At 37.6% G+C, this 18,401-nt stretch overlaps 1 non-coding gene across 1 annotated transcript; it reads right to left on the bottom strand.

Moving 5' to 3' along the window:
- Positions 1-12,874: 12,874 nt before the first annotated feature.
- TRNAS-CGA (transfer RNA serine (anticodon CGA)) lies at positions 12,875-12,949 on the bottom strand. The gene has a single exon. It is a non-coding gene; the product is annotated as a tRNA-Ser (tRNA).
- Positions 12,950-18,401: the final 5,452 nt, after the last annotated feature.

Below are 18,401 nucleotides of genomic sequence, written 5' to 3'. Positions count from 1 at the left end.
CAGGGGTGTCAAACATGCAGCCTGAGGGCTGAAGCAGACTCCTGGAAGGCTCCTGAAGACTTGCAAGCAAATCACTGTCGTTTGCTTCCTTCTCCCTCTCTTGCTTCCTTCTGCATCACAACTTGTGCCAGGCTTGCTCAATCACATAGGAGCTACAACGCAAAGTTCCTCACTTGGGGAGGAAGTGGGGGAAGGAGAGCTAGCTTTGCCAGGCTCTCTCAATTGTACAGCAGAGCTACTGAGACAAGCCTCTCTTCCTTCCATTGGTTGAGGCTCAACAAGCCAGTGAGGTGGATTAAGCTAAGTGTGCATGTTTGCATCCTTTATAAAGTTTATATCTCCCCTATCTGGCATTACATTTTACATTGGCCCGGCCCAACAAGGTCATGATCTGGCCCTCATAACAAGTGAGTTTGACTCGCCTGCTTTAGATGAAACCACCGCCGACGCAGGGATTCTAGGGGTTAATATTCAAAATTGTTCCAAAAGCACACAGTGAATTTTATTAGCATCAGATTTTAGCAACTCAATATAATCAATTTCTGCCTTCTTGTTGGTGGATATGCAACAAACTTGGGAAAGAAGTATATCCACTGGGTTATCTCATAGAAATGGCAATGTGGAACAATGCATCCTCTGTTGTAGTGTTGGATCTGTGTTTTAATTGTCAGTTTGGTTATTCATTCAAACACTATACTATCTAGGGTTTCCATATGTCAAATTCTGTTTACTTACACCTGAGTAACCATTGGTCCCAGGCCTGAATATTAGAAGATGATGCTTAGCTTTGTAGAATAAGCAGTCTTTTCCAGCAGTAGACAATAGTTGCCCATCCATTCCCTGTGAAGTACAACATTATATTTTGTGTGACTAAGATGAATGGGTGATCTGTGGCAAGTAAGTTGTCCTCACAGAGTAGATTGTGTGTAGCGCGGTCAAATTGCTTCTGACTTACGGTGACCTATGAATGAATGTTCTCCAAAATCTGATTCGAGGCAGCTCGGCGGTACTGATGTTGTTGGACCTATTGGCATTGTTCGATACGGTCGACCATCAGTTGCTGACCCATCGTCTCACTGACGCAGAGATTCAGGGGTTGGCCTTGCAATGGCTTTCCTCTTTCCTTGATGGTCGGGGACAAAGGGTGGCAATTGGGGGTGAACTGTCCCGGAGACATGCACTTGACTGCGGGGTGCCTCAGGGGCGGTGCTCTCCCCGATGTTGTTCAACATCTACATGTGCCCCCTTGCCCAGATTGCCCGGAGGTATGGGTTGGGTTGTCACCAGTATGCTGACGACACCCAGCTCTATCTACTGATGGACGGCCGGACTGACTGTGTCCCAGAAAATTTGGACCTGGCGCTACAAGCCATGGCTGGATGGCTTAGGCTGAGTAGATTGAAGCTCAATCCAGCGAAGACAGAGGTCCTTTGCTTGAGTCGTGGTGGTCTGGGAAGGGAAATTCCCCTACCAGCATTTGCGCCACTGGCAATGGCGTGCAAGGTTAAGAGCTTGGGGTTGCTACTGGAGCCTGCCTTGACAATGGAGGCCCAGATAGCAGCCACTGCTAAATCCATGTTTTTCCATCTCAGGCGGGCAAGGCAGTTGGTTCCCTTCCTGGAGCACGGAGACCTGGCAACAGTGATCCATGCAACAGTCACCTCGAGGCTGGACTACTGTAATGCCCTCTACATGGGGCTGCCCTTGTGCCAAACCCAGAAGTTGCAGCTAGTGCAGAACGCAGCCATCCGGCTGTTATTGGGGCTTCCTAGGTGGGAGCACATTCAGCCGGTACCACAGGAACTGCACAGGCTGCCATAGTATACCGGATTCGTTACAAGGTGCTGGTTATTACCTTTTAAGCCCTTTATGGCCTAGGACCTGCCTACCTTAGGGACCGTCTCTCCCCACATGTTCCCCAGAGAGAACTTAGATCAGGATCGCAAAATCTATTAGTAATCCCAGGGCTGAAGAAGGCCCAATTGAAATCAACTAGAAATAGGGCCTTCTCAATTGTAGCCCCCTGCTGGTGGAACCAACTGCCAGATGAAGTGAGGGCCTTGCGGAACCTTGTGCAGTTTTGCAAGGCCTGCAAGACTGTCCTCTTCCGGCTGGCATTCAATTGACTTGGCACCGGTACTTAAGAGAAGTGGAAGAAGGCCGTCGCCACCAGAATAGCACCAACTCAATATTCTGTTTTTCTGTTTTAACTATTTTAATCATTGTATATTTATTTTATTACCGAATATGTAATTTTAATACTTATTAATTTAATTGTTGTAGGATTTTATGTTGTGAGCCATCCTGAGCCTGCTTCGGCGGGGAAGGCGGGATGTAAATCAATCAATCAAACAAATAAATAAAATGTCCTGTTAACAGCCATTCTCAAGTCTTGCAAGCTGAAAGCTGCGGCTTTCTTGATGGAGTCAGTCCATCTCATGTTAGGGCTTCCTCCTTTCCTGCTGCCTTCAACTTTGCCTTGCATTGTCATTTCCAGTGATTCTTCTCATAATGTGACCAAAGTATGATAGTTTAGTCATTTTAGCTTCTAGAGAGCGTTCAGGCTTGATTTGGTCTAGAACCCACTTATTTGTCTTTTTTTGGCAATTCCCTCCCCCCCCCCAAAAAAAATCCCTCAAGAAATCTGAATTTTAGGTGGGGGTGCAAAATACTGTTTATTTCATGTGGCTGCATACATTTACTTGTCATTTGATTGGGCAACTACAATGCAGTACCAATATAATGTGAATAAAGTGAAACCAAACAGCCTGCAATGTTCAGAGCTTCTATAACATCTGTGGGACTTTACAGATGAAATGCTTTATTTTATTAATTTTATAGCCCTTGGGGTGGGTAACATAAACCATAAGCAATTCCACGTACAATAGGGAGGATAAAAATGTTTTCTATATGTGCTTTGTGATCACCTATAAAAGAAATATTAGATTGGAACTAACTTGGGGGTTAAACCAACCAAGAGTATGTTTTTTACAATTTCCACCAAGAAAAGCTACAGTCCCAATATGTAAGCAATCATGGCTTTCATTTAATCATAGGAAAAAATTCACAGGTTATTGTGACCAAATTACTAATTTCAACTATACTCAATATATATCCTAAAATATCATCAAATGTAAATCCACAAGCCTCATATACAAAAACGTAAATTGATGTAATCCAGTCAAGACACCATTAAAGTCCTTAATATTGATTGTTTAAAACAATTTATTATACTGTAATATATAATAACACTTATCATTTGTTATTAAAAATTAATACATATACATTACATTTTCTCCACCCTCCCCCCCCTTTCGGTGACCCCAGCAGTGTATTTTAATTAAATTGCTAAAAAAAACAGGTAATCAATTTAATCTATTAAAGAATCTTCATAAAAAAGCAAGCATCACAAAGCAAAAAAAAGAAAAGGGAAAAAAACCCCATATATTATCATTGTAATCCATCTTCATAGTAGTCCTTTAGTCATTATCAAAAGAACAAAAAAAGATATATTCTAATAGTCTTACTGTTTTACTATATTCCATTTAACGTTCCTTTAAAATTTAATCATTATAAAAGATTGCCAAATATCCCTTAACATTCCATTGTTTTTCAACATATTTTTGAAATTTTTCCCACTCATTTTTAAACTTCTCTAAATCTTGTTCTTTTAAGATTCTTGTAAGCTTGTCCATTTCACTCAAATGCATAACTTTTAAAGTCCATTCCCACTTTTCTGGTATTTTGTCTTGCTTCCACATCTGCGCAAATAATGTCCGAGCAGCTGAAAGTATATACCAAATTATCGTTCTATCTTGTTTTGGAAATCCCAACAGAAAAATGTCTGGTGCCTTCTTGATATTATAAACCAAAATTTTCGAAATCTCTTGCTGTATCATATGCCAAAATTGTTTCACCTTTTCACAAGTCCACCACATATGGTAGAAAGATCTTTCTTGTTTTTTACATTTCCAACATCTATCCGACACCTGATTGTTCATTTTTGCCAATTTCTTAGGTATCATGTACCACCTATATAACATTTCAGTATCAACGAAATTACTGCTTCTTTCCATGTGTCGGGGATTTTCCCATCTATTCTTATAATATTCATCAATTTCTGAAGTTTTGGTACTAGCGCCTCTACGAGGACTTAATAAAATTTTGCTGTAAAGCCATCTAGACCGGGTGCTTTTCCTAATTTCATTGAATTAATCGCTGCCTCTATTTCTCCTTTTCCAATTGGTTCATTTAATACCTTCTCCATATTATCTGTTAAGGGATTTACTTTAATTTTCTATAGATATGCAACAATTTTTTATCTATCCACCTTTCGACTTTTAAATAACTTGGCATAATATTTGTAAAATTCTCTTTTAATTCCTTCCTGATCAATAATGTCTTTTCCACCCGATACAATTTTATTATTAACTTTATTCTCCTTTTTTTTTTTCATTTGCCAGACCAAATATTTTCCAGGTTTCTTCGCTCCTTCAAAAGATTTCTGTTGAAGTCTTTTTAAGTTCCATTCCACTTCTTCATTCAACAAATGTCTCGATTGGTTTTGTAATATTGTAATCTCCCTTATAATTTTCTTTTTCCCAGGTCGTTTTTTGAACTCCTTCTCCTTTTTCCTAATTTCTTTCTGAAAGTCCATCATTTGCTTATTTTTGGCTCTTTTATCTTTATTGTTCAGTGTAATTAAGGTGCTCCTCATTACCGCTTTATATGCATCCCACACAATTTGAAATTGAGTGTCCTCTTTTTCATTTATTTGAAAGAAGAATTTAGTCTTCTTTTCCAGAGACGCCACCACCTCCTGCTTCTATAGCAAATCTTCATTTATCCGCCATCTTAATGTTTTATTCGCAGGTTTTGCAGACCACACAATTGGGTTGTGGTCTGTCCCTATTTTAGGAAGAATCTCTATTTTCTTTGTTAAAAGTCCAAGATCTTTTGAAATCCATAACATATTAATTCTCGAGAAAGAATTACGCGTTGCTGAAAAGAAAGTATAGTCACGTCCTTTGGGGTTAAATTCCCTCCATATGTCTTCTCTTGTTTTACCAAATTAAAAAATGACTTTGGTAGTTTCCCATCATTATTTTTTCCCCCAGATCTATCCAAAATATTTTTAACTGTTCCATTAAAATCTCCTATTACCATAATTCGCTCATATGCCACTTGGTCTAATTGTTGCATAATATCTTTAAAGAAAGAGTCTTTTGCTCCATTTGGGGCATACAATCCCAATAACAAAGTTCTTTTGTAATGTAGCATCATTTCCACCACAATATATCTACCATCATCATCTATAAAATTAATTTTGGATCAAATTCTTGTTTAATATGAAAAACAACACCCTTTCTTTCTCCTTGGCCAATGAGCAAAAGTCTATACCAAGTTGTTTTTCCACAAAAATTTGTAATCCATTTGTTTAATGTGAACTTCTTGCAGACAAATTATATTAAATTTTTGTTTCCCAATCCAATGAAAGGTTGCCCTTCTTTTTTGTGGTGAATTCAGTCCATTTACATTCCAAGATATTAATTTGTAATCCATAATGGGTTTTTTTCTTAATCTGTACCCCCAAGTTCCTTATGATCGTCCAAAAACTTTGTCATTTCCTGAGTGCTTGTAATTGTGAATCTCTTTCCTTTGTACTCAAAACTTAAACCCTCTGGAAGTATCCATCTATATCTCATTTCATTTTCTCTCAGGTTTTCTGTCAATTTTTATACAGTCTCCTGTCATTGATGACTTTCCTTGGCAATTCTTTTATAATTCTTACGCTGCTGCCATCCACCTCCAATAAATTTTCAAATTGTTTACTCAGAATCTTCCCCACCATATCTATTGTCACAAATCTTACTACCACATCTCTTGGTAATTTGTTTTTTCTGGCATAGTCCGAATTTACCCTGTAAATGTAGTCATAAAGATAGCTGGTTTCATCTGGGTCTTCATTCAAGAATTCAGCAATGATTTTAATTATATATGTCCTTAAATCAGTCTCAGCAGATTCAGGCACCCCTCTCAATCGTATTTGATTTTCCATGAGTTTACAGTCTTGTAGCAATGCTTTCTCCTGCATTTTTTGAATAGTGGAATCCACTGTATCTATTCTTATATCTTGGCCTTTCACCTTTTCTTCCACCTCCTGAACTTTCTTTAACGCTGCTTGAGAATCTTTTCTAAGATCTTCAATTTCTTTTTTAATTTCTTTTTTTACTTCTTCCGCACTGGATTCAATGTCTTTTTTAATTTCCTTAATTTCTGTTAATGATTCTTTTATTATTTTTACCAGTCCTGCCTCCATAGCATCCATTGCCTCCTGCCATTTAGCCATTCTTGCTTCTTCAAATGACCCAGCCCTTGTTCGAATCTGCTTTGCTCTTGGTTTTTGCGCAGACATCACTGCCTGCCCATTGCTTAAATAGGCTCCAATGTTGACCTCACGAATTCAGTTTTCAGTTACACAGTCTTATAGATTAGACCATGCCCTTTTATATGAGCCCAAAATCGCCGTTCCCTGAGGCTCCTAAGTCCAGATATTAATTTTATTTTAATTTAAAATTCTTCAAAATGGCGTCCGCAGCTTTTCTGTCCCTTTTAAAAAGTTTTTCCTTTTTTCTCCTGGGCTGCACCAAACTTGATTCAAAACATATATTCCAATAGATTTCACCTTTTGATGATGATATCTGCCAGCTCCACTGATTTTTAAAGTCCCGTTTTCTTTTAAATAATTTTTAAAGTTTTGACCTTCTCTTAATAACTGCTGGCACTTCTCTATGATTTATAGTCCTGGAGAGGGCTGGGAGGCTTACAATTTTCCCTTCTCTTAATGGCTTTTTCCTCCCTTTCTTGCCACGAAATCTCATTTTCGATGGTTAAGAAGTCTTGCAATGTTTCTATGACCCCATTTCCTGTGACGTCTTCACCAAGTCAGCCGATCTGTTTTGGAGGGGGCTGTCTGACCTGACCACAGGTATTCAAAACAAAGTTTGTTTTTCCTCTTTTAACCTTATTTCTCCAATTTCAAAAGTCCCAAAATTGCCCCCTCCTTTATCTTCCTTAATTTAAGATGATGTAGTTGAATCCAGACTTTTAATTTAGTTTCAGATTAGCCTTATATTAGTCCCGGAGTGCTAGATAAAGATCTTTTACCTTAAAAGCCACTATCTTCCCGAACACTGCTCTTTTTCAAAGACAGATGTTAGCCAGTCCAGAGAAGCCTTAAATCCTGGTGGATTTAAGTCAATTTAATGACCACATTAATCCTCTGTAGATGTTGGAATGCAATCCTTCTCCGGGGACTCTTCAAAGTAAAAAAGGAACCCCACTGGAATTCCTCGTCAGCCAAAGTAAATCCCCTTAGAATTTTATAAGCATGTCTTGGCCTTCTCCCTGCCTGGGAGAAGTAGGCAGCAGGTGTTTAGAACACCTTCTCTGCCCAGAACAGAGGCTCTGGTTTGCTCCCCCAACTGAGAAGCAGCTCAATCCTCCATTGACCAAAGCCCGGAAGTCAAAGTCCTTAATATTGTTAAACCATTGTTTGTAGCATTTATAGATTCCGATAAAGGTGAATGACTGAAAGTTCTTAATATGTTCCAATACTGCTCAGAACTTCATTGCATCTACAAGATAGTTACATGCTGATGCATAATTGAGATTCAGATTTAACCAACACCTGTCCTCATTACTAAAGAGCTCAACAAATCACCTACTCTTTAGATAAAATTATTGAAAGCAAACAATGCCAGATATGCCTACCATACATATAATTGTAATTTTACAGAAAATGTTTATAATCCAATGCAAGATTTAAATTATAAGTATTTAGTCTGAAAATCCAGAAAGATTCTTCTATTAATAAAATCTTCTGTATATCCTCAGATGAACTTTTTCTCATGTCTATATAATACAAAATTTCTAAAGCTATCAACACCTATGATTTTCTTAATAAAGTGGAAAACGGGGCGCTTCTAAAATCTTATTCCAGATTATACTCTCGTGTTCCAATATTCTAATTCTTACAGGGCAAGTCATATTGCCAATATATGTCAACCTACAGTTACAAATTATGGTATATATCACATTCCTGGTTCCTAGGTCCTCCTTGTTCCAGTATAAACGCTTTAATATCTCGAGTTTGAGGGCAAATTAAACACCTACCACACCAGTGATGCCCTGTCAGCTCATCAATAGTTCTAATCAGGTAGGGGATGAGAGGGATAGGATTGTCAGATCTAATCTGGGATACTCCTGGAGATTTGGGGGTGTGAGGCTGAGGAGCCAAGAGTGGGTACCAGAGCTGACTCAAAGCATGTGTGTGTGAGTGCTCTTCCTTTGCTCCTGGGTGCTCTCCAGCTCTTCTTTCTTCCTGGTATGGCCCCTCTGGATCTTCCACCCAGGACAAAGAGCCCTCAGTTGTGCTCTAGAGGTATCAGGGGTGACTGTGTGCCCCTCTCTGGGAAAGTTGGGGAGTAGCAAAGCCAGCCTCCCAAGCTCCTGGGCGGGCTTGTGAGGTGAGGTAGGAGTTTTCCCCATTGGGGGGGTTGCTGGCCCCTCTCTGTGAAGGTTGGAGGTGGGGTGTGTGTGGTGGAGCTGGGCTTGCTGTCCCCAAAATGGTGATGCTCCACTGCCTCGGGTGGATTCTGTTGCATTCCCCCTCCATCTCTTCACTGTGGGGCTTGCTGCATTCTGGTTTGGTTCTTGTTTGATTCTGGCAGGTACCACATTGGCACATTTTCTGGTGTTATGCTTTTTTCCTTTAATTGTTGGGGTGAGTGACTGAGGTAGCCTGGTGATCTGCTGCTGGCTGTTGCCTGCCCCAGACTAGACCTTCCCAGTCCTACTCCTGGCTTAGTGCATTGCCTGGCCTGGTTCCTGTTTCAGCTCTGGGCGATCTGCAGCAGGACTTGGAAGCAGAAAGGGCATTAAGGCCCTGTGTTTTGGGGAGGGATGGGATGATTTTTTTTCCTGACCCCCCTTGTGTTTCACTGTGGTCTGCTCTGGGTCTTGTGGGGCCTATGTGGCATGGTTCCTGCTTCAGCTCTGGGCCATCTGCAGCAGGACTTGAAAGCAGAAAGGACATTAAGGCCCTGTGTTTCTGGGAGGGATGGGATGATTTTTTAACTGATCCTCCCCCCCCCACTTCTGCTTATATGTGGTGGGGGATATCACAAAAATTATGCATGGACCTTTAAAGCTCATCATCACATATCACGAGTGTTTATGTATTTTATGTGCGGCCCAAGACAATTCTTCCAATGTGGCCTAGGGAAGCCAAAAGGTTGGTCACCTCGGCTCTAAACTAAAGCATCCATTGTCTCCATGAAGACTGATCTCTGAAGTCTGGAGATAAATAACTTGCTTTGGGTTTTAATTAAATTATTGCTTTGAGTTTGTTTTTCATTCCTATGTGTTCAGGATTTTATATATAGCTTAGAAATACAGTGGCTAATTTGATCATTTAACTGTAAAATAAGATGTTCAATTCTGATGAGCAATCTTTCTCTCCTTTGTTTAATGTGCCAACTTTGAATGTTAACATAGTTACATATTGAAACTGTGTTGTAAGTATACGTATAGTTAATTCCATATATTTTGAATTTCTTGTTTGGCTAATAATCCATTCTGAGAATCTGGCTATATTGGTCTCTCTCCAGATTTTAAACAAAACTGTGTCTCTTGCTATTAGGAAGGTACAAAGTTTCTGGACTTCCGGGGGAGGAAAATGTCAAGCTGAGCTGCTTCTCACAACGGGAGCAGGCTAGAACTTCTGTTCGGGGTAGTGGAAGGTAAATTAATGCCTACTGCCTACTTCTCTCAGTCAGAGATTAGTCCAAGATATGCACATAAAACTTTGAGGAGATTGACCTTGGCTTAAAAGAAGTCCCGGGGGGGGGGGCTTCTTTGAGGGGTCTCCAGGAAGAGTTGCATTTTCATCATCTGCAGAAGTTTTTCAGAGGTCATTTATTTGACATAAGCTCGGCAGGATGCTAACCTTCTTGGACATCGCTAAACATCTAAAGCTTTGCAAGACCAGTGGAAACTTGGATAATTGGAAGAAAAGGTACAGATGACTATCTTTTATTCTGGAACTATTTACAGCTTAAAGATACAAATTTAAAAGGTGGGAAAGGAAAATTTAGAGAGCTTGGAAGAAGAGGGGAGGAAGAGGTGAAATTTGGACTTTATAAATATAAAGGACAGTGTTAAAAACTATTAAAAAGTGGAAAGGAATTTATTGTTTAGTCTACTTGCGGTTTTGGAAGAAAAAGCACCATCGTCATATTGGCACAGACCCGCAGTACATCTGAGCAAGACAGGAAATACGTCAAGTATTGTGAGATCTCCTTACCAGTGTGAATGAGACTTTGTGGCAACAAAAGCAGGAAGTAGTGGAAAGAAAACCTACTCTGGGAATATATACCATTGAGAAACATTGGCAGCCATTGCTGGGAGTCCAAAATAAAAAAAAAAAATTTAAAGAATTCGGTACATTAAAAATCGTTGGAATTAATTTAGAAGAGGGTAAGAAGTTAAATACTATTGGTCATATTATTTGTGTGGTCCTAGGAAGATTTTAAAAGGGAAAATAAAAAGCAAGGAGCAGTAAAAAGTTGCGACCGCCATTTTGAAACATTTAAAAATTTTAAAAATAAATATCTTTGACTTTGGGACCTCCGAGGACAGTAAAATTGGGCTTGTTATAAAGGGCAAGTCCTACTCTTTTGAACCTGATAGTTGAATTGGAAATTGGTGAGGTCCAAAATTTCGGGGGGGTTTAAAGGGTTTTAAAGTTTTAAAAATTAATATCTTGGTCTAGGAAGCTCCAAGGATGGTAAAATTAGGCTTGTTATAAAAAGCAAGCTCTAATCTTTTGAATCTGATAGTTAAATTTGAAATTTATGAGATTAAAATTTTTGGTGTTTTTAAATGTCTGAACACAAGCCGCCCGTACAAGGGCTACTTCATTGGAAAAAATGCAGGACCAATTAGAGGCAATGGAGGCCAGAATGATGAAAGGGGTGAAAGAGATGATACATGAATCGAAAAAAGAAATTATTGCAGAGATTAGAAAAGACATGGAAGTTCTCAGAAAGGAAACTGAGGAAATATCTAAGAAAGTGCAGGAGGTAGAAGGCAAAATGCAAGTCTATGATTCCACCTTGTTGAAAATGCAAGAAAAAGTGACAATCCATGACTGCAAATTGATGGAGACCCAGATACGTCTGAGAGGAGTACCTGAAGGGGAGGGTGGTGATTTAAAAGGATATATAATAAAAATAATTGCAGAATTTTTAGATGAAGACCCTGAAGAGACTAAAAACATGATTATATGTATAGAGTGAATTCACTTTTTGCCAAGAAAAATAACTTACCAAGAGATGTTGTTATAAGATATATGACAAAGGAAATGGTGGGAACGATCATGAATAAAAACCTTGAAAAGACATTGATAGTGGGAGGCAGTAAAGTGAGAATCATGAAGGAGCTGCCAAGGCAAGTGCTAAACGACAGAAGAACATATAAAAAGTTGACAGAAAAATTGAGAGACAATGGAATGAGATGGATAATACCTGAAGGTTTGAGCTTTGAACTCCAGGGGAAGAGAATCACAATTACAAATGCTCAGGAGCTGCGTAGATTTTTTTACGAAAATAAAGAATTTGCACCATGATGGATTACAAATTATTGTCTTGGAATGTTAATGGACTAAATTCACCACAAAAAAGAAGGGCAACATTTCATTGGATTAAGAAACAAAACTGTAATATAATTTGTTTCAAGAAGTGCATATTAAACAAAAGGATTATAAATTTTTATGGAACAAACAATTGGGAGTAGAATTTTTTTCATTAGCTGAACAGAAGAAAAGGGGAGTGGTTTTGTATATTAGACAAGAATTGGAGCCAAAGTTAGTGTTTAAAGATAAAGATGGAAGATTTGTGGCAGTAGAGACAATATTGAATGGAAAAAAATGTTGTTATTGGGATTGTATGTGCCTAATGGTGCAAAGGATGTTTTTTTAAAAGACATTACACAACAGCTTGATGAACTGACCTATGACAAGTTTTGATAATGGGAGATTTTAATGGAACAGTTAAGAACTCATTGGATAGATCGGGAGGGGAAAAAAACAATTGTAAAGAAGGAAACTTGCCAAAGTCTTTTTTTGAATTGGTTAAACAAGAAAATTTGAAAGATATATGGAGGAAATTTAACCCTGAAGTTCGGGACTATACTTTTTTTTCCAGCAAGACACAAATCTAGAATTGACATGTTGTGGGAAACCAAAGATTTAGGTCTTATAACAAGGAAGATAGAGATTTTTTACTTAAAATTGGGGCTGATCATAACCCAATAATGTGGATTACAAAATTGTCCAAGAAATTGAGAAGATGGAGATTGAATGAAGATTTACTACAGAATAAAGAAACAGTGACATACCTAGAAAATGAAACTAAAGCATTTTTTCAAGTGAATGATAAAGAGGATATTGATTTTCAGACGGTCTGGGATGCTTATAAAGCAGTAATGAGAGGAGTGTTGATTACTTTGAATAATAAAGATAAGAGAATGAAAGAAAAGCAGTTGTTGGACATTCAAAATGAAATAAAGAAAAAGGAAGGGGAGTTGAGAAAAAGACCAGGGAAAAAGAAAATTTTAAGGGAAATTACAATATTACAAACTCAATTGAAACATTTGTTAAATAAAGAAGTGGAATGGAGTTTGAACATATGAAGCTGCCTTATACTGAATCAGACCCTTGGGCCATCAAAGTCAGTATTGTCTTCTCAGACTGGCAGCAGCTCTCCAGGGTCTCAAGCTTAGGTTTTTCACACCTATTTGCCTGGACCCTTTTTGGAGATGCCAGGGATTGAACCTGGGACCTTCTGCTTTCGAAGCATATGCTCTACCGCTGAGCCACCATCCCTCCCTGAGTTTGAAAAGACTTCAGCAGAAATCCTTTGAAGGAGCAAATAAACCGGGAAAGTATTTGGCTTGGCAATTGAAGAAAAAGAGAGAAAATACAATAATTAACATAATTGTGGTAGATGGAAGAGAAGTGGTTACTCAAGAGGAAATAAAAAGAGAATTTTTAAGTACTATGCCAAATTGTTTAAAGGTGTTAAAATAAAGAAAGAGAAGATGGATGAGTATTTACAAAAGATAAAAATAGAGCCCTTAAATGAAAATATGAGAAAAATTTTGAATGATCCTATTGAAAAAATAGAGGTTGAAGCAGCAATTAACGCAATGAAAAATGGAAAAGCACCTGGACCAGATGGATATACAGCTAAATATTTTAAAACTTTTAAAGATGAACTAATACCAAAACTGCAGAAGTTGATGAACATGATAAGAATAAAAGGGAATGTAGCAAACACATGGAAAGAAGCTGTTATTTCGTTGATACCCAAGGAAGATAGAGATGTCACGAATGTAAAAAATTATAGACCTATTTCGCTATTAAATAATGATTATAAAATATTTACAAGACTCTTGGCAGAACGGCTTAAACATTTGATAAACTTTATAAAGGAAGATCAAGCAGGGTTTCTTCCCAAAAGACAAATAAGAGACAATATTAGAACTGTTGTAAATATTGTAGAATATTATGAAAGACATCCAGAAAAAGAAGTAGCATTGTTCTTTGCAGATGCAGAGAAAGCATTTGACAATTTAAATTGGGACTTTATGTTTGCAGTAATGGAAAAAATGGAGCTGGGAGAAAGTTTTATAAGAATGATAAAAGCAATATACTCTGAACAAAGTGTAAGGTTGTGTATAAATGAAGACCTTACAGAAGGTATGAAAGTCAGCAACGGTACTAGACAAGGTTGTCCGCTTTCACAATTGTTGTTTATAATGACTCTTGAAATACTACTGATGCAGATCCAAAAGGAAAAAGAGATAGAAGGTCTAAGAATAAAAGGATTTACTTACAAATACAGAGCTTTTGCTGATGATATAATGTTTATAAATGAAAACCCCATACAAGCTACACCTTTGTTGTTAGCCAAAATGCAAGAATATGGGGAGTTGGCGGGACTTTGTGTTAATACAGAAAAATCAAAAATTCTGTGTAAAAATATGCAGATGAATAAGCAACAAGAACTACAGAGACTAACGGGCTGTGAAGTCACTTCTAAGGTAAAGTACCTAGGGGTAGAGATTAAAATGAAAAATATTGACTTGTTTAAAAATAACTATGAGAAGTTATGGCGTAAAATGGATGAAGACATGCTAAAATGGAACAAGCTTAAGTTGTCAATAGCTGCAATTAAAATGAATATCTTACCAAGAATAATGTATTTGTTTCAAACTATTCCTATTGTGAAGGATGGCAAACAATTTGATAAATGGCGAAGGAAAATCTCAGAATTTGTGTGGGCTGGGAAGAAACCAAGGATTAAAATGAAAATTTTGACAGATGCAAAAGAGAGAGGTGGATTTCAACTACCAGATTTAAAATTATATCATGAAGCAGTTTATTTAGTGTGGATGAAAGAATGGATAACGTTGTTAAATAAAAAACTTTTGGCGCTGGAAGGTCATGGAAATAAATTTGGCTGGCACGCATATCTGTATTACGGAAAAAAGATGGACGGTTTTTTCTCTACCCATTATATAAGAAGTAATTTACTAAATACATGGATGAAATACAAGAAATATGGAGATGAGAGAAGACCGTTATGGATAGTGCCAGCTGAAGTAATAAAAATAACGGCTGAGATAGGTGAAGAAAGTGGTTGTCATATAATCAATTATTAAAAATACAAAGTGGCAAAATAGAACTGAAAACTGCTGAAGAGTTGAATCATAAATATGATTGGTTCCAAATGCAACAAATAAAGAGCTTGGTGGAGAATGATATTAAAACTGAAGGAATAAGGAAAGAGCAAACAGAAATGGAAAAAGTTCTGCTTGGAGACAATGAGAAATTAATTTCAAAAGTATATAAATTACTTCTACAATGGTCTACAGAAGATGAAGTAGTGAAATCTCAAATGATCAAATGGGCAATTAATGTAAATAAAGAAATACAGATGGAAACTTGGGAATATTTGTGGAAGAACTCTATGAAACTTTCAACATGACAAAGTATTAAAGAAAACTGTTTTAAGATGATGTATAGATGGTATATGACGCCTAAAAAATTAGCAAAGATGAATAACAAGATGCCAGACAGATGTTGGAAATGTAAAAAGCATGAAGGTTCTTTCTACCATATGTGGTGGACTTGTGAAAGAGCAAAACAGTATTGGCAAATGATTCAACAAGAAATTTCTAGGATTTTGGGATATGAAGTAATGAAAGTTGCAGAGGCTTTCTTATTGGGATTACAAATGGAAAAATTTCCAAAAGAAGATAGAACTTTAATCTGGTACTTGCTTTCAGCTGCTAGGACATTGTATGCGCAGTTGTGGAAGCAAGAAAAAATACCAGAGAAATGGGATTGGATTATAAAAGTTACGACATGGAGTGAAATGGACAAATTAACAAGAATATTAAGAGACTATGATTTAGAAGTTTTTAAGACAAAGTGGAAAAAGTTTAGAAGATATATAGAAAAAGAGTGGAAAATAAAATGACATTGGACAATTTTTGATAATAATTAAGTTTTAAAAAGAAGAAGAATATAAATTTTTCTTTTAATAGTTAAGGGTGCCTTTAATTTTTTTTAATTAGATAACACTGGCGGGGGTCAAGTAACGGGGGGAGGGGTGGGTGGAAAGTAATATGTGGGGTAGATAAAAGAAATTTTAAAAGATGTAAGATATAGATACAAATTTATTACCATATGTTACTAATAAAAAAATTGTTTTACCACCCAGGAAGGTACAAAGTTTCTGCTGTGATCCTTGTGTTTTTCCTTGATGTTTTATTTTTTTTAAATTTGCATTGCCAAATCCCACTATTCTCCCACCTTTCATGTTTTCCCAGGCTCAGAGCATTTTATAGTTTTAGATTCTGCTGTAATCCTTGTGCTTTTTCTTGATGTTTTATTTTAAAAATTGCATTGCCAAATCCCACTATTCCCCCACCTTTCCATTTTAAACAAAATATTACAAAAGTTTTAAGTATGTTTGTATTTTAAGTTAAAAATAATATATTTAATTGTGTTTGTGTCCTTTATAAAGTTTACATCTCCACTACCTCACATATTTTATGACACACATTGCCCGGCTCCACAAAGTCCCATTTGTGTCAGATCTGTCCTCCTAGCATATTATTTCGATGCCCCTGAGTCACAGCAACCCATTTTTAATTTTTGTGCATGCTTATATACATACAGCATTGTAATGATGGGTTCAGCGGGTTCTTTCTTTCTTGAATTCCCAGCTTTCTTTTTAAAGTAAGTCTCTAGTTCCTTCCAGGGCTTTTTAAAAAAAAGAGAGGGAGAGAGGTGCCGGAACTCTCAAGAGAGAGATGAAGGAGAAACACACAGGTGCCACGCATGAACTTTTAAATATTTTTTTGAGAATTTTTTTTCCACAAAGAGGTTCTGAAACTCTGTTCTGCCATATTCCCCTCAGAAGAAAAGCCCTGGTTTCTTCTCTTGCAGAGATATGCCTTTTTTGCTTATATCTTTGCAAAAGAATGGCATAGAGACCTACTTTTATTTTAATAAAAGCTGGGAATTCAGAGACCCTGCTAAACCTATCATTACAATGCTATACCACTATACTGATATATTAGTAGTTTTTAAAAAAAAAATTAGAACCATCTCCACAGTAGGTGGGAGAGGAAATAATATGATGATGACAACATTCTCTTGCTGTTAGGAAGGTACATTGAATGGAGTGGGTGGGACAAAGAAATCCAACAAAAACATTATGCAAAAGGAAAAAAGTCATTCAAAATGTTCTCAAAAGAACTGGGGCAGGGGAGGCAAACAAAGGGAAAAATAAAGGCACAAAAATATTTGCAGGATAAACCAAAGCATTATGGGGCAAAAACTGACTGGGAAGGAACCTTGCAGAAAAGTCCTCTGGAGTTTGCATAGGACTGCCAACTCTGAGCTGGGAAATTCCTGAAGTTTTCAAGGTACAGCTTGGGGAGGGGAAGGCACCTCAGGGGAATACTGCCATAGAGTCCATCCTCCAAAGCAGCTATTTTTTTTTCCAGGGGCCTGATCTCTCTTGTCTGGAGATCAATTGTAATTCTGGAAGTTCTCCACCTGTCATTTCTGGTAACAAACAAGGTAAGTGAGCTAGGTATATCCTCTGACTGGATGAAGGGGAGCTCTTCAGGATCCTCAGAGTGTTTCCAAGTAAAAAAACGGGGGATTTCCAAATGGAGAGACTGTGTGTTTGGGGGCAGTCCCAGCATAATTGGTGACACTTAGCTCTGGCAGGCAATTCCAAATAATCTTACAAACATTGCTGGAATGGTTTTGAACCTATTTCCAGGAAATATGAAGCATTTTTTGGCAAAATGCTAATACATCCGGTTGTTTTTGTAATTAAAGGGCACACAGATTAATCACTGGGATCTTTGATTAGGGATCTGATAGCCATATATTCACAGAGGCTGACCTTTTGTCTGGAATTCCTCAGTAAGAGGAGATTGGATGCAATCCTGTTTACTGTGCTGGCTCTGTCCTTATTGTGGTGATGAGTCACCTGATACTTCATGAGAAGTCTGCTTTTGGATCTCAGAATGTTTGAAGTACAAGAAAGGTTTTGATATTAAACCTGAGAATTAAGAACAGCTATAGGTGATTAAGATTGTTGTAATAAGGATCAGTCTAATTTTCATGAGAACTCTGACTAGGTTTGTGAACAGGTCAGGAGAAAAATGTTCTGTTCTCTTAACAAGAGCTCAGCATATGGAAACTGGCAGCTAAAGTTTTTCATTGCTTGGAGGTACTATTGGGAAATTTGGTTAATATAGCAGAGTTTTCTCAGTCATGGAAGCATAATACCAAGTGCAGTAAATAAGTATGTAGCAAAAAAAAAAGTGGAACTTAGATTTATTTAAGTAGTTCACATTCAGGTTGCAGTCAAAAGAAACCTATCTAAAGAGTACTTTCTGTATCAGAAATGGCCAGCTAACCCAGCATCATGTGTGTAGGAGAATGACGGCATTGTCTCTACAGGGCAGACAGGGCCAGTGCTAGACTATCTAGCACCCTAGGTAAGGGTAACTTCTGGTGCCCCCCCCCACACACACACACATCCTAAGGAATCAGTAAAAGGTGTCTGATAGAAAAATCTGAGAAGTCATTCCCAGACTTTTTTCTCTTTGTAAATGAATTTAAACTTTCCCCCCAACAAAAGCCAAGCCCAAGTAGCTAGCACCACAGGTAAAGCTCATTGCCATGAACTCATTGGCCTTACAGCAACGACAGAGAAGGGACCATATCCATGCCCTGCTATGGT

Source organism: Heteronotia binoei, chromosome 4 (genome assembly GCF_032191835.1).
Source record: "Heteronotia binoei isolate CCM8104 ecotype False Entrance Well chromosome 4, APGP_CSIRO_Hbin_v1, whole genome shotgun sequence".
In the NCBI taxonomy this organism is placed as follows: Eukaryota; Metazoa; Chordata; class Lepidosauria; order Squamata; family Gekkonidae; genus Heteronotia; species Heteronotia binoei.
Note: the sequence above shows the minus strand (reverse complement) of the source record. Positions and strands in the feature narration are given on the sequence as shown.